The following is a 22450-nucleotide window of genomic DNA, read 5'->3' on the forward strand; positions in this document are numbered from 1 at the left end:
AATACCTTTTCCAATGACAAACGAGTGGACAGAATTTTAACCCAGTGGGCCTCATATCAACACCTCTGTTAACTAACCCATACTTTGCACAGCACTGCTACAGCTCTGCTTGGATTTATCACATGAGTGAGGCATGAAATTGTTCATGGGAGGTTGCACAGGTAGCTAGAGGCAGTTTGTGCCAGGGTTCACCAGAGGGTCAGATTTAATTTGTGTGTGTGTGTGTGTGTGTGTGTGTGTGTGTGTGTGTGTGTTTGTGACACATAAATCATTTATAAAGTAGGATTAGAATGGCCATCTGCAGAGTCATGGGGAGAACACAAAAGGGCCATGTTCTCCTTGGAGATGCAGAAGAATTGGCTGAAGGTTACATGGGCTGTTCATGGGCACTGTGTGAACACTTGTTGGCTTGCTTTGGGAACTCAATAAAGATTTTCTGGGGTGAGGTCCCAAGGTTAGAGAATGTACACGTTCAAGATATCAGCAACAGTGGTAGTCAGTGTGGAGCAGAGTAGAGAACCACTGTTTTTGTTGTATAATTATTACAGTTTTTTATTTCATATTTACATTCTTGAGTAGTGCTCTAAGCAGTCCATGGTGGCCAGGAAGCACAATAGAGGGACAGCACCAGTCAGGAAGGAGCCACAGACCAGATGGAGTAGCTAGCATCATTCCTCCATGACCCATACAGATGAACCCAGAAATACACATTACTAATCTCTTGGACAGCTCTCAAGCCCATAAAGTTGACAATGAAGTTAATCATCACATAGCAGAAGTTTTGTGATGTTAAAATTATAGGTGATTTATATATGTGCATATATACAGTATTTTGGGTATTTTCCACCTTTAAAATTCTATCCAAAGTCTAAAAATGCTGAATTTTATGTTATATAAATAAACTTTCCTTAGGTAAATTTTATAAAATGAACTGAAAAAGATTGAAAAATAAATGAACAAGAGTTTTAAAAATAACAGGGTTTAAAAATACTCACAGGAAGTGCCAGAAATCTTTACTCTGCTTTGAATAACTACTTGAAAGACAGTTAAACAATTTCTGAGTTAAATATGCAAGACCTGAAATATTCAACTTCACACTACGTATCTTCCCCTTGGAAATCAGTGCTACATGTATACAAACACAAGAATGACTACAGCAACTTTATTTCAGAGATCAAAACTGGAAACACCACACAGGGCCTCAGCTGATGGACACATGAAGATCTGCTGGTTCATCCGCACAGTGGGATGGGATGGCTCAGCCACTGACAAAGAGCAGCACTTAGGAAACCTAACATGGCTATGAGGATTGAATAAACCCTACCAGCTCCCCCAAAAACAAAAACAAAAACAAAACACCCTGCATCCTGTGTGATTTCAGACCTGTCACCTCTAGGAAATACAAAGTGTTTCCCAGAGACAAAAAGCAGACACATTGCTTACGGTGGAAGGAAGCAATTATAAGGGACCATAAGGAAAAGTGAAGGTGACGTATACATCACCACTTTGCTGACTATTTTCAAGGGGCTCATGTATGACAAGATTCCTAGAGGACTTTTTGTTTGTTTTTAGTTTTAGTTTTGTTTATTTTTGGTACCAGGAACCTAATTATGGGCCCTGTGCTTGCCAGGGGCCACTGAGCTATATCCCTGGCCATTGTCAAGATTCATCCAATTTTGTAGTTTAAACCTGTAAGTTCATTGTAGGTCAATTATAATGAAATAAAATTGCTTTTAAAACACTTCTCATCTGAGCTACCCACAAAAGATTTACTTATAGATTTACTAACAAGCAATTGTGTTTATTTATAGATTTATTTCTAAGCAGTTTTATTTATTTATAGATTATTTTATATGAAGTTTTGTTTATTTATAGATTTATTTAATTTTGCTGTGCTGAAGATTGAATCCAGTACCTTGATACTTTTATCATAATTTATTCCCAGACAGGGCCTTGCTAAGTTGCTAAGTTGTTTACATGGCGCTGGAATTTTATTACATTTATTAGCAGTTTTATATACTGAAGTATAATAAAGGTAACTAAATTGAGTAGTCTCAAGTAAATCAATAAATACAGCTTAACAAACAATAGCTGAGTATGATGGTACATGCATGTAATCCTGGCACATAGGAAGCTGAAGCAGGAGGATTTTTGCAAATTCTAGGTCAGCCTCCTTTACATAGTGAATTGAAGGCCAGCCTGAACTACACAGTAAGAGTCTCAAAAAGTAAATTAATAAAATAAACTCTGGACTAAGGCAAGGAATTATCTTCTAGTCCAGAGCATGGGCATCTGCAGAGGATTTACTTTAGAAGGTGTTATGGTTTGTATCAGGGTGTCCCTACCAAAGCCTCATGAAGTCACAGAGGCAGCTATACCTAGCATCTGTGACTGGTTCATTGTTTAGTGCTGTGATTGGTGATGAAAGTGCTTCACCTTCCTGGGGGTTTGAATTACCAGAGTAAAAGTGGTCTCACCAGTCCATTTTGTGAGAAGTGAGAAAGTCTTGTAATTCAAAAGGGAATCACCACCTGTGGCCAACAGGTAGAGAAAACATTTAGCCTCCCAAAGTTGATTCATGCAGGTACAAATCACTGAGATGTGCCGTGTCCCCACCCAATGGCACATTTTATGGCAGGAGCTGCACAACACTGGAGAGAACATGGTGGGCAGAGCAGAGTCCTGTCCTGCAGCTCCCATCACAGCTATATACAGAGCTGTCCTTAGACCTCACAGGACTAAGAAAAAAGGATTCTCCAACATAGAATGCTACACAATTTTTCAAGATTTCTTTTCAAGAGTTTGATTCACAGTACCATTTGAAACAGGAAGGAACTGGGACCCTCCCTAGCCTTCACATAGAGCATGTACAGGAGAGCTGTTTCGAGGATGCCATGCATGATTGTTGGAGGGAACTATTCCCAGGGCCATAGAGGTGCAAGTCTAGGGGTGAAAAATACATAGCACAGCAAGGTTATTCATGGGCTAACCAGTGTGCTGAGAGTCTAAATTGCAAACCAGTGCTACCTGACACCAGGGATAACACCGAGCAAGGGCATTTGGATGCCAGAGTGGCCAGTCAGGAGAGGGTCAGCCCTGTCAGATACAGCTAAGCAGAGTATCCCTCTGCAGCTGAACCCCTAGCAGGTCCACCTCACTTCCTGCTTCAGGTCTGTCAGCAAGGACATCACACAGAAGCATGGCCACACAATTGAAATTTGCTCAAACTAATTCATTTAGCTTCCTTTTGAAGAAATGATTGAAAATGCACAAGTCTGAGAAATACAAGCCTGAGAACAGCACTCTGCATGTTGTGTAAATAAACTGACCCTTTACCAGTCATGGAAATAATGCCTGTGGGTGAGTCTGCAATGGCAGAGGTGTGAAAACTCATGCATGCAGGTTTCACAATTGCAAAAGAATAACTCCAAATAAATGCTACATGGACATGACTTCCCTTTGGAACTGCACTATAGCAACCTAGATTTATTGAGCCACCTCAGTAAACACAAGGCAAAACCCACCAGGTGATACCATCACCCAAATATGAGGGTTCAAGAGCTCTGCTTCCTGCTTGATGCTGCTGCTGGTTGACAATTTCAAGGTGTTTCCATCTGCATAAGTCATCTCTGCCCCTCTCAGCTCATGATTGCCTTGGTATAGATCAGACTGTGGCTTTACATAAAATACCATCATGATTTCAGGATGTGTAACAGTCTCTTGTTTTCTGGAAATTACTTTTGAAGTTTGGGTGTAAGAATCCTTAGACCATGTGCTTAGCAAGTTGAGGGGAAATGAGATTGTTTGAAGTAAATGTAAGAAACTCATTTGTCAGTGGCAGATTCAGTTGGTACTGAAGCCCATATGTTATGGGTAAACAGGCATGAGTCAGGGTTTGCTGTACGAAATGCTGGAACACACAGCAGTGTCCCCAAGTTCAGTTTCTTCTTTGCTTCCCTCATTCTACCAAGCTTGAGAGTGGATTTGCAGCATTCAAGCACATAGGGTTGGAACTACAGTAGAAATCTGTAAAAACTTCTCTTAACTGGGGAATGAAAAGACAAGGAAATGTTTTTTGGCAAAATGCAGTTCTAAATGTATGCTTAAATAAACAATGAAGCCAGAAAAAAATAACAGCAAAAAGAAATGTAATGACAATATTGTGTTTTGTTCCAAAGCCACTGCCTCAGTCTCAAAGATAGGAGCAAAATTTGCAGAGTAGAAGGGTCACTGAAGACAGTGGTCTTCATGGTCTTCATCCCCAGACGTGCAGAGTGGGTGACCTGCCCACTAAGCCAGATGAATTCAGGATAGCACCTGAATCCTGGGGGAGGCTGAGACCAGGACCCAGGAACTGAGGCCCCTGGGGCTGAGGAATCAGAGTTTTTGCTGCATCCTGGGTGCTCTGCCTTCCCTTGCCTGCAGGGCTGCAGCATGGATGAGGTGGGGGAAAAGGCTGAAGGCAGGCAGTGCTGGGCTCCTGTGCAAACTGCACACTCCCTTTGCTGCCTGAAAGCAGCAAGATTCAGGACTTGCTTGCTGGAAAAATAGACCCTGAAGAAAAAGTCTTGCTTTCCCATGGCAGTAGCAGACACAGGTCAGCACGGTGGCTTTTATGGTAGGAAGGGCAGGGACACCCTCCACAGCAGGATTCTCATGGCTTTATGTGTTGGAATTTTTAAAAGTTAGTCATGAACGATGTGTTGGCTTCCTGAATCCCAAGCCTCCTTATTTTATATTTACAGTGCTATTTGAAGTGTCTGTATTGTGCATAACTTTCAGTATATATAATGAAATTAAATCACCCATTTTCACATACCTATTAAAGAAATTAGCCACAATTAAATATTAACTGATTTGAATAAAAGAAATACTGAATAGAACACTCTAAATAATGCAATGGAATGGAAAAATGGGAAAAACACCAAAAAGGCTTCCCACTAGGTTCAGTGGTCTGCCCTCCAGGAGCTCCTCTCTTCTGTCCTAGCCTGCTATTCAGGCCTGGGTCTCTTCATGGCTGGCTCAAGAGAGGGCCAGGCTATGAGCTCTTCTATCATCTCAGGTAGGATCCAGGACATGGCCTAGGACATGGCCTTCTTTCAGCATTTTCTGTGACTATAATTTTAGAATTGGCTCAGCAGCTCTGCTGTGGTACATTCACAGTTTCTGACTATCCACACTCATAACTGAATAAGAAGAGATCATGCGGGTCTCTCAATCTTATTTTTTATAATGAGGCCATAGAAGTGGAATTTCCAGGTTAAACATATATAAATTGAATTTCCTGATCATAAAATTCACACTAAAACTCACCATAGAGTTGGAGCCTGGAAGGGGAAGCCTGGGGCTGCTCAGATCTCTGTGGAGATCTGAAGTCAGGGGAAGATGGATCATGCAGATGTGGAGGACACCACGGCACCTAGTAGTGTACCATGGGAAAGAAAGGCTCAGGTCCAGGACTCCTTATCCATCAGTCAGCTTCTCAGCAAACAGCATACCCTGCATGCTGGATGAGAGAGGTCTGTTGTGGCCCTGCTGCCAGAGGTCCTCCCTGCAGTCCTGAGGCCCCATGTCTCACTCAGGGGAACTCTGTATCAGAAGATAAGCATGTTTCAGAGCCTATGATGACTGAATGTCTTCCACCCAGGTGAGATCTCAACTGCCACATGTGGATTCACCACAGCTGTTGAGCAGGACAGGTGTTTACAGGAAGCAGGTCAGGAGGTGGAGACACTGCAGGCAGGTAAGGGTACAAAGCCTGAAATAACAGACCTGGCCCTAGCCTTCCCTAGTGTTCTCCAGGAGTAACTGCACCTGCAATAATGTGCTTTAAAAGACTAAATAACTTAACAGATTGCTCACAAATATATATATATATATAGTAGGGGAAGTTTGAAGATACAAAAGTAAATTGCTACATCCCTAAGTAAAATGTGATGTGACCCTTAATCAGTACATGATCTCCTATGGCATCCCTGACCCACATCCTCAGAAGAATACACACCATTTGACATAGCATTAACAAACACAGGCAATGAGTCAACAATCATAACTGCTTAATAAGAACAATAAGTGCCAGGATACGATAAATTCTCTGCTGACTTGTATGAAGTGTATAGTAAAGAACAAATACTGGATCTGAGCATGTTGGGACTTAGGGAGCTGAACCAGAAAAAATTCTCCTGCCTTCCTAGCAAGCACCACTGGTGTGAGCCAGGAGAAGAACCAGTCAGCATCTCCCATGAGCCTACTGGTGCATGGACTGAGAATGGTACATCTCACTTGCCCACCCTTGGTTAGCAAGGAGAGGCAGAATTCTGAGCATCTCTTGGGAAGATGACTATGTACAATATAGACAATATGGGGGTTTTCTTTCTATCTTGTGTTTGAAAACAAATGTTGTCTTTAATCTTTTGCTGTGTTCTGATTAATTGTTTTGCTCTATTCAATATTATCTTTTGACTGGCTTTAAAATGTTCTGTGTTTGTTTGGATTTCACTTTAACTAGCTGAATGGAAACCAATCGTGAAGATAATGAGATGTACTATGGTGCCTATTACTGTTATCATGGACCTGCTGTGAAGGTCTGTACCAATTTCCCTGCATTGTTTCGATTTGCTTTGTCCTGTTTGCTCTGTTGTATTTTACTACCTTCAAAATAAAATTTTGAAAAAGAATAAATACTAATCATTTTTCAACTCTTTCAAGGGAAGGGAACAACCACCAATTCCTTTTTGATGACGAAGTCACCCTGATGACAAAGCCAGACCATAATGTCTTTAAAAAATGGTAATGCTTTAATGGCCAATATTCTTAATGAACATACACAAAAATATTCAACTAAATGCTCATCAGCTAAATTCACCAGCACATGCAAAATTTAAACACCACAATAAACACTGGGTTCACCCTCAGTGGTGCTAGAATGGTTCCACTTGCACAAATCATTCAGTGTCACTTGCCACATTCACAGCATGAGGCACAGCTAACCCCTCAAGAGATTTGGAAAAACCACGTTGAGAAATTGAAAAGTTCACCATCCTTTCATGATAAGAATGATTCACACACCATGTGAAGGAGGAATGAATCTCAGCACAGCAAAGAACAGACATGACAAGCCCATCACTGACACCATGCCCAGAGGCTGACAAGCTGCAAGATTTGCTTCTCAGGTCAGGAACAAGACCAGGCTTTGAACTCTTTCAACACACTACTTGAAGTACTAGTGCTATAATTTAGTCAACAATAAGAACCCAAAAGTTTACCAAATCAGAAAGGAAGACTTAAGAGGTATCTCTGTTTCCTGAGTACACAATGTTTCATATAAGAAACTTAAAATTCCACTGAAAAACTTTTAGAACAAATTGACAAATAACGTCAGTTTCAAGGTACAAAATCCTTATGTCATAATCAATTCATATCTATGTGCTTCAAACAAACTGCAGCCCCAAATACAAGGAAGACAATTCATTTCATAATTCATCCAAAAGAATTAATGCTTATGTAAAATTTAAACCAAACTCACTTGTTCTTGGAAAATTGCAGCAACTGAAGCAATGAGTGAAGTGGCACTAAGAGAAGAAAAGACAGATTGTGATGGTGAATGGGAAGAATTCATGTTGTTATAATGTACATGCTACCCAGAGCAACCAGGTGTTTAAATGCCATTCCTGTCAAAATATCAGTGCCATTTTCCTAGAAATAGAAAAAACAAAATGAAAATGCACAGGGAAGGACAAAGAGTCATCTTATAGACATGGAAAAAATATTAAAGTTAGAGGCAACAAAATACATAGTTTTCTGGTATATAATAAAGTGACAACAGTAAAAGGGTCCCTTATTGCAGGAACTGGACCACAGATTAGAAAGGCCAGCCCAGTAGAGAAAAACTCATACAGTCACCAGGAATTTTGTTTTGTTTCTCCTTTTTCCTTCCATTCCCTCCTCTCCCCCTGCCCCTCCACTTTCCTTCATTTTCCTTTCCTTTAGTTTTCTTTCTATTTCTTTTTCAGTTTTTGGCCAAGTTCTTCCTGTGTAGCTCTGGCCTAAGCTGAACTCAGAGTGTGTTGCAGGCTTGTCTGGAACTCCCAGGAATCCTGCTGCCTCATCCTTCTGAGTGCAGGCATTGCAGGCATTTTCAACATTCCATGCTCAGCCAATGAGTTTTTAACAACATTGTGATGAAACCAGGTCTGGTGGTGTGGCTTGTAATGCGAGCAGTCTGGAAGGCTGAGGCAGCAGCATCACACATTTAAGGACAGGCTCAGCAATATAGCCACTTACCAGAACCTGGATGAAAATAAAAAGAATTGTAAATGTGGAAGGCTATGGAACTAAGTGCAAACCTCAGTATTCAATCCATAGAAACTGAATGCAAAACAAAAAAACTTGGAAAGTGCAACGGTTGAAAAAAGTAATATTTTACACTGTCCTGGCCTTCTGGAGGGCAGTGTCCCCAAGTGGCATTAGCTTTCACACTTTTCTTGTGGTTTGACTTCAAACAATCATCAAAATCCATGAGGGATTACAAAAAAAAAAAAAAAAAAAAACAAAAACAAAAACAGAATGTGCTTCAAGGACACCAAGCCTCAGTCCCAGTGCAGAATGCATTTGCAGTGATATTCTGAAGTGCATGATGACCACAGTTACAAAACAGAGAATCTACAAACAGTGCTAATGGGATTTTCAATCCTACTTACTTTGAAAAAACTGCCAGTTAGGAAGTTGGTCCATAGCTTAACTTGAACCACTCTCTCTGCAAAGTGTCTAAAGATCAAAGCCAAATATTTCATTCTATGAATGCACAAAATTACTGCTGATTACCAATTCAAGATAATACCTGCAATCCTAGCACTCTGGGAGAGGGAGGGAGATTGAATAAGGAAAGGTTGAAGCCTGGCCTGGGAAACTCACAATCTTAGTGAGATCATGATTTTAAATTTGTAAAAAGATTAACAAATTTTACAAATGTATGAAAATATAGATCATTAAGAAATCATTGTGCACAATACAGTAGCCAATGTTATTCTCTCATTATTCTTCTGTATTTTATCCTTTTATGGACTTAACAAAAGCATCTTTTATGTAGTCTTTCTTAATATGTACTTGAGTTACATTAAAATAAGACAAAAAAGTCATTGCAAAAAACAGTAATCCTTTGTTCAAACCCTACTTCCATATATAAGGTTAGTACAAAAATGAAAAGAACTATCAAATTTTCTTTATATTACACTCTCCAAATCTTAAGACTGTATATTCAGTAACATATCTACATTCATCTCAGTTAAAAGGTCAAAAAAAATGAAACAGTTCAACTTCTTGGCAGTAGATCAATATCTACTTCATGGTAAACTTAATGCTCAGTGTGCTGACTGAAGTACATATGTAAGAAAAATGTACCAAGATTTGATTTGTTGATTTATAGATGATTTTTGTGTCTTTTTAAACCTTTTTAATATATGTTTTATTTTGATTTGTTTATTTTTTTTGAGACAGGATTTTGCTATGAAGTTTAGGCTTTCATTGAACTCACACTGTAGCCCAGGCTGACCTCAAATCACAGCAATCTTGCTGCCTCCGCCTTGTAACTTCTGGCATTACAGATGTTACTACCAAACCCGGTTCTCATTTACTTTTTAAATGTTTTCCAAAATTAAATTATCCAGGACTATGCAATATGTCATAGTTTATCAAGTGAGTTATACAAAATGAAATCAGAAAGCACTGAAAATCCACTAAAGGAGACTCAAATCCTCACCAACACTAAACATACTGTAACATAACATAACATAACATAACATATAACATAATATAACATAACATATTTTAGCATAAAAAACACAACAAAACAAAGCAAAACAAAATAAGAAAACAGGGTTGGAGGTTTAGTTCGGCAGTATAAGTGCCCACTTGGCAAACTTGAGCATAAGTTCAATCCTCAGTAACCTAACTCTAATTTTCAAAAATGCTTCCAAGTGTACCTTAATAGTTTGTAAGCTAATCATACACAAAACATATAATCTGGCAATTTCACATCTAAGTACTTTTTCTTTGAAATAAAAGTCTATGTCCACTCCAGACTGTGTATATGAATGGCTGTGGCAGCTGGCTTACCAGGGCAAACATGGAAACAGAACAAATGGGATCAGTAGATGGGTGACAGATGCATGAACAAGTTGCAGTTGGTGAGTTCCACCCCATGAGAGTGTGTGGTGGCTCCACCACTACTAAACAACAGTATGTGGAGAGCCCAGCACAGAGATGCTGCTTGAAGGAGACCAACCAAGAGCATTGAGAACAGGCTCAGTGCCATCACCTCTAGGAAAGGGAAACTACCCAGCAGGGACACAAAGCCCATGGTCCATTTGGGATGGGAGAACAGGAAGTGCAAACAGTGAATAGGAGACAAATTCCCCATGAGGGATGCCCATGTGTCCTGCATCAGCACAGGGTGATGATGTCCATGGCCTTGCAAAGCCTCCCCTTGCCCTCACCCCTTGTTGTCCATCCTCAATGGAGGTCAGAGTATGGAGCATTACAGTGTGTGGCTGAGGAAAACATCTAAGGATGAAATGATCATTCATAGGCATGTGAGAGTAAAACTTGCTATGATTCCTCCTTTCCTGTACACATGGGTGATATAACATGAAACATTTCATATCCTTCAAGGAAAATTATTATGGGCATTCTGGGAACAGCTCCATGCTCCTTAGTGATAATGAAATGAAACTAACATAAGTCCAGAAAAGACAGTCAAAATAAAATTTGAGGAATCTCTTAATGAAGAAACTGTGCACCTCATCCTCGAGGGAAAGGATCATTTGGATGGAAATGTCTAAAAACACACACATTTTGCTAGTTTTTTAACTTGCTGTTTCTGAGGACACAGATTAGCTCACAATAAAAACAAAGGAGGTATCAGAGGGGGAGCCTCAACTGTGGACCCCAGCACATGACCTTACTTTCTTGGTGACAAGTCCAAACAGAACTCTGAAGGATCTGGTCACCAGGCACTGTGGTTTGGTAACAGTTGGCCTTAATAGATGGCTGACTAGAGAGAGTGAACAAGGAACATGCTACGCTGCTTTCCCAGAGCTAGTGGCCCCATCATCAGCACCCCATGTCAGGGAACCACGTGGGAACATATGGAGAGGATGGTTCACTTGGTCCAGATGCTTCAGGAAGCTCAAGTGGAAACACCCAGGTGTCAGCAACCCAGGCCAGGACTCATTGGCACACAGAGGTGCCCAGAGGCACCCAGAGACAAGAGGAAGCACAGAACACACATTCCTAGGCTCAACCACCAGCCACTCAGAGACACTGAGTCCAGGACTAGGTCAGATACAAGGAAGTTAAGTTCTCACCTGAGCAGCCCTGTGGGAGTTGGCCACCTGTGTATTCAAGTCCTGGCCATGTACAAGCACCTCAGTCTCAGTTTACAACACTGAACTATGGGGTGCTGAGTGGATCCAGATTGCAGGGTCACTGAGGATGAAATAGGCCTTCATGGCAAGGGATTAACTGTGGCATTGGCCCCATGAAGACCTGCTAAGGAGGCTGTCCTTATTCCCAGGTATGACTATCCACTCACCTCACTGACACACACATGGGGAAAACTGTTCTGTTCTTTGGAAAGGAGATTGGAGAGTCACTCTAGGGGTTTCAGGGTATGCTCAAGGCAGGAATTCTTAGGGATGGCAAAGTGTCCATGGCCCACAGGTATCATTGGAAAGTGAGTGGGTGTCATCAAGCCAAAATACACATGAAGACACCCTGTGTGAAGACACTTTTCTGAGTATTGTCCATGATCTTGTAAGCAGAACAGGCGTAACAACTGCCCTTTTGAACTTTGATGGTCTTTGGAGGCCACAGAGTCATCACTGGCAGCAGAACAGATATGGTTCACCACAAGGAAGTCTTTCTGTGTACGAGGCCTCATTTGGAAGTGGTTACAGACAATGTAGGAGGAGTTCCACAGAGACCAATAGAACTGGGCAGCAGATCTTTGCCTGACCTAGACACTGCAGAAAGGCGGGATAGACATCGATGACTCCTTACTTCTCAGATATTCATGGAGCACCAGCCCTGAGCCCTTGAGTGCAAAGACATGGCAGATATCAGTCTTTGCCTTTGTTGTGCTGACCTGTAGTTGGGAAGGGTAGGGAAAAACTGTGTCACATTTTCTTAAAGAAGGAAGTGGTGTCATACCACTAAGCAAGGACTGCCTCACAAGAAGCATTCTGTCAGCCTCTAGGGATCCCAAGGCCCACACTGTCACACTGTAGTTGGGAGAGGGTGGGAGTGGACACTGAACTTGCTGGGCTAGAGAACCATGTGCCCCTCCCTAAGGTAACCTGTATAGGTAGTGTTACAAGAGAGGCCAGACCTCTTGCTTTGCTACCTCCCTGTTAGCTCTAGGTACGCATCTCCTGTCCTTGACTCCTCACTGGAGCTGAACTCCAAGGTGGATCCCCAGGCCAAGCTTCTAATGGACCATCTGCAGCCTCCTAAGTCCTTGGGGCCTAAGTCACATGGTAAGGAGCCCTGGATGTCAGTTTTTGCCTTGAGAGGGTGGAATGTGCTATTGAACTCAACAATGTGCCCAGATGATGGGAGACACAGGAACATGATCCCCTTGCAGTCAGTGTGGGGATGCAGTCTGGGAGGCTTTACTGGGGCTGTGTTCATGCACACAGCTGCCTCTGAAAGGCAGTGGGAAGGTTTGGCCCTGAGAAGTCCCTGGAAAGTCAGTGATGTTTTCTTCTCCTGCAACTGCAGAGGCAATTCCAGTGCATGCCGAATTTGCACCCGCAGAGCTCATGCCAACTCCACCTGCAGCTCCATCACCAGCTCTGGCCCCACAGCAAGAGCAGACACATGTTGTCCTTTCTCCACCAGCTGCAGAGCTGGATCTCCTGGTGGCTCCCCAGCAGGAGTCATCTCTTGACCTCTACCTGCAGGCAGCTCTTGACCCATTCCTGCCATTCCCCTCTCTTCCAGATTTACTTATTCTATTCTGGGCTGCCAGAGATAGAATCATTGTAAATGAAATTTAAGGATTTATTCTTGTTTCAGTTGATGAGTTTGGTACCATTTAGTGCATTCTCCATATTGTGAAACTTTCACCAGTGTCCTCTTCCAGAACATTTTCATCAACTCGCTACACAAATATATTTTCTTTTCTTTCCTTCCTACTAGATTCTGGCCACCACTCATCCAATGGCCTTGTAATTTACCTGTCCTACCTTTTCCACATCACTGCAGTTGTGTTTCTCCTCTGACTTAACCTGCTGTAAGTAACTGTTTAAGCTCACTTTGTCTGAGAAGGGAAAATCCAGATAGACTGCATCAATTTCTCACTCACGTATTCATGGAGTCTTGGCAGGGCATAGAAAAAGAATTCAGGAATTTTTTGTAATTCTTAGGATTCTTTGTTTTCTTAATTATGTTCCTGTCTTTATAGACTGATACACATCAAAACTGGTCCACGTTTAATTACATGTTGGTCATTTCATGTCTATTTCATATGAAGGAGACTAACACACTTTCTTTTGTTACAGAGCAGCACCATGGGAGTGTCACACCGATGTTTATACTTTAGATATTTCCAATGATAAATTATTAATTTTAATTTATGAGAGCTTAACAGGAAAAAATCACAAAAGTAAAGTATTATAGCTGTAATACAACCATTAAAATGTGAAGCACTGTGTGTTCCAAGTAAACTCTATGGCCTAGAATAGAAAGTGCAGTGTTGCAGGCAGGATGTCCATTAAATTCCCATGTGGTGTATTTCCATACAATGTCATAAATATGGTTGCCTATGTCCTCTTCTCTGGACAGAGTAAATTTGCATAAAGTCTGGCTCAGTATGCCACCACCTATAAGTCACATATTTCCCCAGTAATTCAGTAAAAGAATGAGACACATGAACACAGGCTGATTAAGAATAATGAGGCCTTGTGTACATAATTAAAGAAACATAATGGCCATGGAGGCAAACAAATGGGAGAAATGAGCACTGGGAAACAGCAGTGGCATCAGGTCCCAGGTAGTAAAAACCAGCCCAGAACAGGAATCTACTAGGCTTGTGCCCATCCGCGAAGATGGAGGGCACCCAAGAGCTCTCCATGACTCCTCAGGGGCTGGGGGGGTGGTCTTCAATCACAGTTCTGCTGTGTCATGGTGTAAACCCCTGCAGCCTTCACAGAGGCCAGCTGATTGGTTGCTCTATGCTATAAATGCTCCAGGCTGAAGTTATTCCCCCAAGTCCTGGCTGCACTTGATGCCACTGGGGCCTGGGAAGCAAGAGAGGTTAGGTCACTGATTCAGCATCCACTGGGTTTCCCACAAAGAAATAGCTGAGCACGTGGGTGCCCCAGGTGAACTAAGGTGTAGCTCCTGAATTCGATGGATGATAGAAAGTTTTCCCATGGTCTTTGATCCAAGTGGGCCTATAAAGTGTCACAGGCTTTGGGCAAGGCATCAGTAACAGTGAGTGGTGAGTTCTAAGTCCAGGCCTTGCCCTGCCCAATGGACTGCATGTGACAATGGCAATGTGAGGTAACCTGAAGATGAGGACCTTAGTAGAGATGATATCAAATTACAGGCAGGTTTGGATGGGGACAGTGCTCAGGTGAAGAGAACCCCATGTGACCCTCTAGTGCCTCACCCCTGAGCATGCTAGAATCTTCACAGTAAAGGACTATGTGTGTTATTCCACTCCGGATGGATATTTGAGAACCAGTGCCGAGAGAGGGACAATGCGTGGTCCTAGGCACAGGGCATGAGCAGAGTGAAGAGTATAGGGGAGAAGTCCAAAGGAGAAAGACCTCCTAGCACAGGACCCACCCAAATTCCAAAGGCATTAGAAAAGCAGCCCTCAAGCTTCTGGGACCTGAGCCTAAACATGTGGGACTGATTTCAAGCAGCATCCCAAGGGATACACACACATGTGCACATACACACACACACACACACACACACACACACACACACACACACACCCGAACACACAGTGATGCCATGGGCACCCACTGGGTAGCTCAGAGGAAAAGTGATCTGATTCATTTAATCTACATGCCTCAAATTCTCACCTTATTCCTGGGCTGAACAAGGCTGGCACCAACACAGAAAAGGACAACATGTCACTGGCCACCCAGAAGCTGGAAGGCTGGAGGAGAGGGACAAACCACAGCAGAATGTAGTGGAAGAAAAGACCCAGCACTAAATCCCAATAAAGCAAGGGCACACAGAGGCCAAGGTCACTACATGGGGGCATCTGAACAGCCTCACTGAGATGGAACTGATGCCTGAACCTGAGACATGCAGGCCCTAATGCTGTACAGAGCAGAGTCTGTGTGGCAGAAAACAGAGGACCAACAATTTAGAGATGCAAATTCGAATTTTTTTTTAGTCAAGAAAGAGATGAGAAAAGAGAACAGAGGGCCTGGTGAGAATAATGGCGGGGAGGAGTGGGCGAGGGACAGGGGTGGGGGCAGAACCTCACAACTGATATAGCGCATCAGTGACCACTGATGAATGCATGGCTGCAAACTTAGGTACAACAGATAAACTTTAGTTCTGTCAGGTTCTATGGGTTAGGAGTTCAGGAGGTGCTGCTGGGGGATCCACCGTAGTTTCTCCTAATCAGGCTGCAGGATCAGTGGAAACACTGCTGTGGCAGAATCTGTTCTCAGGCTCTCTCTCTTGCTAATAGTCAGGAACAAGGTTAGGATGGAGGTCTGATGTCTGCTCTGTCTCTTACCCTTTTTCTCTGCAAAGAGTCAGCCTCTCCTCAGGGAAGATGCAGAGATATTCAGAGATATAGAGAAGAAGACAGAACAAAACATAGAGGAAGGAAGGAAGAACAGAGGAGGGAGAGAGCAGGAGGTTGGTCACAGGCATTTTATGTGTGAACCTTGATAGTAACATCCCATCATGTCTGCCATGTTCTGTTATTAAGAACAAGTAAGGAATTGGGGAGAGAGCTCAGGATAGAGTACTTGCCTACCATGTGTGAGGACCTGGGCTCAATTTCAGCCTGGCTAATACAAAGCTGAACAAAATTCACTACCTTTGACCTATGGTCAAGGAATGGGCTACTCGGGAGGTGGCCATCAGAAGGTGAGCTGTCAGCAATTGAGCACGCTGGCCATGGGTGTAGTGACTCACACAGGTGTGAATGTAGGCACAGTGCTGGTAGATTTGGGGGTGCATCTGCATCCATACTGTTTGCCTAGCCTGTGTGAGGTCCTGACTTGAGGCCATAGAACCAATACATAGAAGAAATTGAGATGCTTAGGGAACAAATTGATGGCTGATCTGATGAACTTTTGCCCCCTCATGATGACACTAGGCAAACATATCCAGGAGGTGGTGTGATTTACACCACCATACAAAAGGATCTAGGCCTGTGTGCAATGTATTCACCTCCTTCCCAACCGTTCATTGATTTCACCTCTAATTCTGTACACTGTGTACACATGACACCAGCCCACAAATTTAAAAGTGTCATCTCTCACCTCTGATGATGTCCCTAGGAAGCAGATGCCAATATGACCTCCATAGCTCAGGGGGACACACTGGAAAGGACCTGAGAGGCATGGTGTCTTTTCTAAGTTAACAAGGGAAGTAGGAAGGAGTTGGGTCTAAAACTAGGTCTTCTCAGAATGGGGACCCTGGCTCATTGCGGTTTTTCCATTCCTGTGGGGAAGCTTTGCCTCCTGCCAAGGATCCATCACTTGGGTGGAGCAGTTGTCTTCACTCTGAAGGACACTGGGCAGTCATTCCATGTGCTTCCATGGTATCCAGAGCAAGACTCTCTGGGGATGCCAGATGACCCAGTTCCACACAGACATCATGGAGGGAGCTGGTGGGTGCCTTAAATCATCAGTGTACCAGGCATTGACCATGTTGCAATGAACAGAGCAGATACAAACACTGGTCTCTTGTGCTTCCATGTTATGAAGGCCACACATGCACCCTGGAGAGCAGACCATGTACCACCCACATTATGGTAAATGTGCCTAACATCTTGGCCTCTGTACATATGGACATAAAATAGGGGAAAGCAAGACTCACAAAGGCACATAAATTGGGGTGATGCATATGAACTGAATTTGGAGGAAAGGCAGGCAGGTTGCACTCCCACTGTTCACTCACTTCTCAGATAGTTATGAGTACCACCCTGTGGAGCATCCATGATTAGAGTAACACTGCAGACTCCACTTGCTTTCTCACAGAGGCAATGGGCCACAAGGGTGAAAAAGGGAGTTGCATTTCAGGCTTCCTACAGAGTGGAGGACAGATGGTAACAGCATTGTCCAGGGACCTCTGACAGCAAGTGAGGGCTGATTATGGTTAGCACACAGGATACCCTGGGAGGGCCATTTGGGAGGGAGGCCAGACCTGTAGTGCTGCTTACCCCTGTCCTCCTCAGGATCAGAGTTTCTATTCTTGGCTCCTGGCAGGTGCTGCTAAGCAAGGTGGTACAATCAGACCAACCTAATCTGATTGAGTTGGGCCAAGCCTAGCTCACTGAAAATGAGAACTGCAGTGAGAAGGAATTGTCCTGGGTCTGTTGGTTTCTGAGGAGGACACGGGGCACTTTAGAGGGAGAAAGACTCTTAGACTTGGGGCCTCCTGCAACACAGAGGCATGCAGAAGTGAGAGGGGTGAGGGAGAATGGGAAGTTTTCCTGGGGTGCATTTGTGCACAGAGCTGTCCCTGACAGACCCTGGGAGGTTTTGGGACCTGCAAGTAGCAAGGACAGTTGGTGATTTTTCTAAAGCAGGGCTGGTACCGGACTGAGCTCAAGGTCTACTTACAGATCTTGTGCCAGTTCCACATCCAATGATCTCAACAGCTCTGGGATCAACCTGAAAATAAAGGGCAGATAACTGGTCTGGTGGAATTCCAAGGCAGGTCTGTTGCTGGCTCCATGGCAGGTGTCCTGAGCTCCACTCAGGGCTCAAGTTCTGCAAAGCACCTGCTCTTCACTTCCCCTTCCCTTTACCTCTTCTATTTCTCTCAGTTTTCCTTTCTACTCTTAAGTCTACAGTTCTTTGAAACATTAAATTCTAAGATAATTTTAAGTTAACATTTCGTTAGTTTCCATATGTTCAGTTGAGTCACATGTGAGCACATCGTCAATTGGTACAATCTTCACAACTGTCGAGTGGCAGCTTTCTGCTCAGTGTTCGATCCATCCATACCCCTGTTCTCTCCTGCTAGTCCCCACCCAGTGCTGACCTTTCTCTCACTGTGATTTACTACTCTGGGTCTTTCTTTTTCTTTTTTTTAATTTTTATTTTGAAAGTATACAACAGAACAAGTCAGAATAAATCCAACTAAGATTGTACAGTGAAATTGGTACAGAACTTCACAGCAGGTTACCTGAAAAACAGTAATAGGTATCACAGTATATTTTGTTATCTTTATAATAGTTGTTCTTTCAATCCCGCATATCAAAATGAGATGAAATATAGAACACTATAGAACTTATCAAAACAGAATATTGAATAGAGCAGTACCATTAATCAGAAAGGAGCAAAACAGTAATAAAATTATTTGCCTTCAAAGAAATGGTAGAAGGAAGTGCCCCTTTTTTGCTATGGTCAACCTCCCAGGACATGCTCAGATTTCTGGTTCCCATTTGCTAATGGGTGGGGAGGAGGAGGGGAAGGAGGATAGGGAAAGTGGGATATTTGACTCTAGGCCATGTAGCAGTAGGTTCACTATTGCTAAGCAGGGAGGCAGAATGGTCATTTGTTCTCACAGCGTCCTCAGTTCCAACATAGTGTGGATTTCAGGAGACACTGCTAGTTCTCCCCCTGGAAGGGCTGCAGTCTGCCACCCTGCCTCTGCTTACCAGGGAGGGGAGGTGCTGGCTTGGCTTCCCAGAGTTCTAAGTTCCAACATGGTGTGGATCTCAGGAGACACTGCTAGTTCTCCCCCTGGAAGGGCTGTAGTGAGCCACATTACTGCCGCTTACCAGGGAGGGGCGGTGCTGGCTTGGCTTCCCAGAGTCGTAAGTTCCAACATGGCGTGGATCAGGAGACACTGTTAGTTCTCCCCCCTGGAAGGGCTGCAGTGGCCCACACTACCACCCCTTACCAGTGAGTACCCTGGGTCTTTCACATCAGTACATCAGATTCTGCTTGGCCAAACATTTCTGGAGGAGACTGGCTGCTACTGCTCTTTGAAAGAAGAGAAAAATCCTAGAGAAAAAAAGTCTACAGGGAAAATGTAGAGACCATTGTGTATGTACTAATCTTTTCATTTTTGAAAATGTTTTCCATGATTTCAGTGATACAAAGGGAGCTACACAGGGCTGATTCATTGCATTTGAAAAACAACAATAATGCAAAAACCAAAACAGGAAACCTTTTTTTTTACAACCAATAGTCAGATAGATGGTTTTTTTTTTACAAGTGTGGAAGAGGTTTCATGAGTCCATTTTGTGAAGGAAATGGCAAATTCTTCTAACTCAAAGGGAATCACCAGACATGGCCAACAAGCACACAAAAACTGAGCCTCCTAAACTGGTTTCATGCAGGCACACATCCCTGAAATGTGCTGTTCCCCCATCCACTGACACATTTTAAGGCAGGTGCTGAACAACAATGGGAAGGGCAGAGCACAGCCATATCTTGCAGCTCCCATCAGAGCTCTAAACAGCCTTCCCCAGAACTTCTAGGACTAAGAATAGAGTTTTCTCCCACACAGAATGCTGCACAAATTTTCAAGAGTGATTCACAATACACTTTGAAGCAGGAATGAGCTGGGACCCTTGCTAGCCTCCACATAGAGTACGCACAAGGAGAGCTGTCTGGACGATGCTGTCCACTGCAGCTGTGGGGAACCTTGCCCTGGCCCCAGGGCCACAGAGGTGCAGGGCTAAGGATGACAAACTCATGGCATGACAAGGTTTCCCCAGGGCCAGCCAGTACACTGGGCATCTCCACTGCAATGCAGAACCTCACAAAGCCAGAGACAGCACTGGGCAAGGGTATTTGGATACCAGGGTGGCCAGTTAGGTGATGGAGAGCCCTGCCTGTCACAGCTGTGCAAAGTGTGTCCCCCTGGAGCTAAACCTCCAGCAGATTCCACTCATTGCTTTAATCATGTCTGGCAGCGAGGACATCACACAGAAGCATAGCAACATACTTGAAGTTTACTCAAACTAAATCATTTAGCTTCCCTTCAAGAATGACTGATGACTTCCTTTTAAGAAATTCCCTTCAAGAAATGACTTCCCGGCAGAGGAGGAGCTGGGCGGATCCGGAGTCCCTGCAGAAGCCCGTTCCTTTGTCTGAAGGACTGAATACTTCTGCAAGCAGAGAGGCATCGCAGCTTCCTGAGGCACCTCAGCCTGTGGTGAGTGCCCAGCACAGTCTGCCCAAATCTCAGACTGTTCCGGACCCCCCAGGCTTCTGGGTGCAGAGAAGTGGAACAGTGGGTTAGAGGCCACTACAGCTGCCTCCCCATCACCCCCCCCCCCCGGCTACACTTGGAAGTCTGCTGAGCTCCTGACGGATGGGCGGGCCTACACTAACCCCCGAGCCCAGCCGCACCTAGCCATCTCCTGCAGAGGAGGAGCTGGGCGGATCCGGAGTCCCTGCAGAAGCCCGTTCCTTTGTCTGAAGGACTGAATACTTCTGCAAGCAGAGAGGCATCGCAGCTTCCTGAGGCACCTCAGCCTGTGGTGAGTGCCCAGCACAGTCTGCCCAAATCTCAGACTGTTCCGGACCCCCCAGGCTTCTGGATGCAGTGAAGTGGAGCAGTGGGTTAGAGGCCACTACAGCTGCCTCCCCATCCCCCCCCCCCCGGCTACACTTGGAAGTCTGCTGAGCTCCTGACGGATGGGCGGGCCTACACTAACCCCCGAGCCCAGCCGCGCCTAGCCATCTGCCTGCAGAGGAGGAGCTGGGCGGATCTGGAGTGCCTGCAGAAGTCCCTTCCTTTGCCTAGAGGACTGTGGATATCTCTGCAAGCAGGGAGGGATCACAGGCTCCTGAGGCACTGTGGCCTGTGGAGAGCACCCTAACCCGGCTGCAATTAAAGAGCTGTGGATCTTCCAAGGGGCAGGTGGGCGCACAGTGTCCCTGAGGCCCAGCTTGTCTGCAACTGCGGAGTTCTGAGCAGGCAGAGGAGGGACACTGGTACTGCAGGCCCAATGGCTTGGGGTAGTGCGGTGTCAGAGGCTCAGTAGCTCCAAGCATAGAAGGGGATTTTCAACAGATCCTGAGGAAGCTTTCAAATAACACTTGAAACACAGAAAGATAGGAAAATGACAAAACGAAAGACCAAATTACAACCTCAAACCTCCAGCCCATCTCAGGAAACCCTAGGAGCAATGTATATAGAAGAAAATATATCCCATCCACCTCATATATCGGACATAATAGCTACTGAAGTTGACAAACAACTCCAGGAAGCTTTAAAGAAATTCAAACTCGAAATAATCTCCCAGATAAAAGAAGAAATGATAAAAGAAATGAAAGAGATTCTAAATATATCTAAAGAAAACACAGATAAAAAATTGGAGGAACTAAACAAAAAGATAGAATCCCTAGACGAGCAATATAAGAAACAAACAGAATACATAATGCAGATGCACAGAGATATACAGGAAATAAAAAACTCCACTGAAAGTTGTAAAAACCGCCTTAATGAAAGTGAAGATAGAATTTCAGACCTTGAAGACATGATTGCAGCTAGTGAACAGGAAAGGAAAGATCTTTTGAAAATAACAAGGAATCAGGAAACAACAATTCAACAACTGCAAGACGATGCAAAGAAGAATAACATAAGAATGATAGGGATTAATGAAAGAGAGGGAGACAACATAAAGGATGTCAAGCGGATATTTAGAGAAGTAATAGCTGAAAATTTCCCAAGCATGAGATCAGAAACTGACATCAAGATCAGTGAAGCATATAGAACTCAAAACACTCATAACCAAAATAAAACTACACCCAGACATATAATAATCACCATCCCAGAAATCCAACACAAGAATAGATTACTAAAAGCTGTCAGAGAGAAAAGACAGGTCACTTATAAAGGAAAACCTATCAGAATCACAGCAGACTTCTCAGCACAAACGATAAAGTCAAGAAGAGCATGAAGTGAAATATTCCAGATCCTAAAGCAAAATGATTTCCAACCAAGACTGATATATCCTGCAAAACTATCATTCAAAATAGATGGTGCAATACGATACTTCCATGACAAAGAACAGCTGAAGAACTTCATGAACACCAAACCGACCCTGCAAAAAATATTGAAAGACAGTTTAGATACACAAAGGAAAAAAGCACTAAGCAAAGCAAATAATTAAACAGAACAGAAAGATAAAGATGCAACAGCAGAGAGATAACATTCCTACAATTAACCAGCATTTAACAGTAATAACCATTAATGTAAATGGTCTCAATGCACCAAT

This window comes from Cavia porcellus, unplaced genomic scaffold, assembly GCF_034190915.1.
Source record: "Cavia porcellus strain 051 isolate PalLab524CR breed Dunkin Hartley unplaced genomic scaffold, mCavPor4.1 scaffold_35, whole genome shotgun sequence".
Lineage (NCBI taxonomy): Eukaryota > Metazoa > Chordata > Mammalia > Rodentia > Caviidae > Cavia > Cavia porcellus.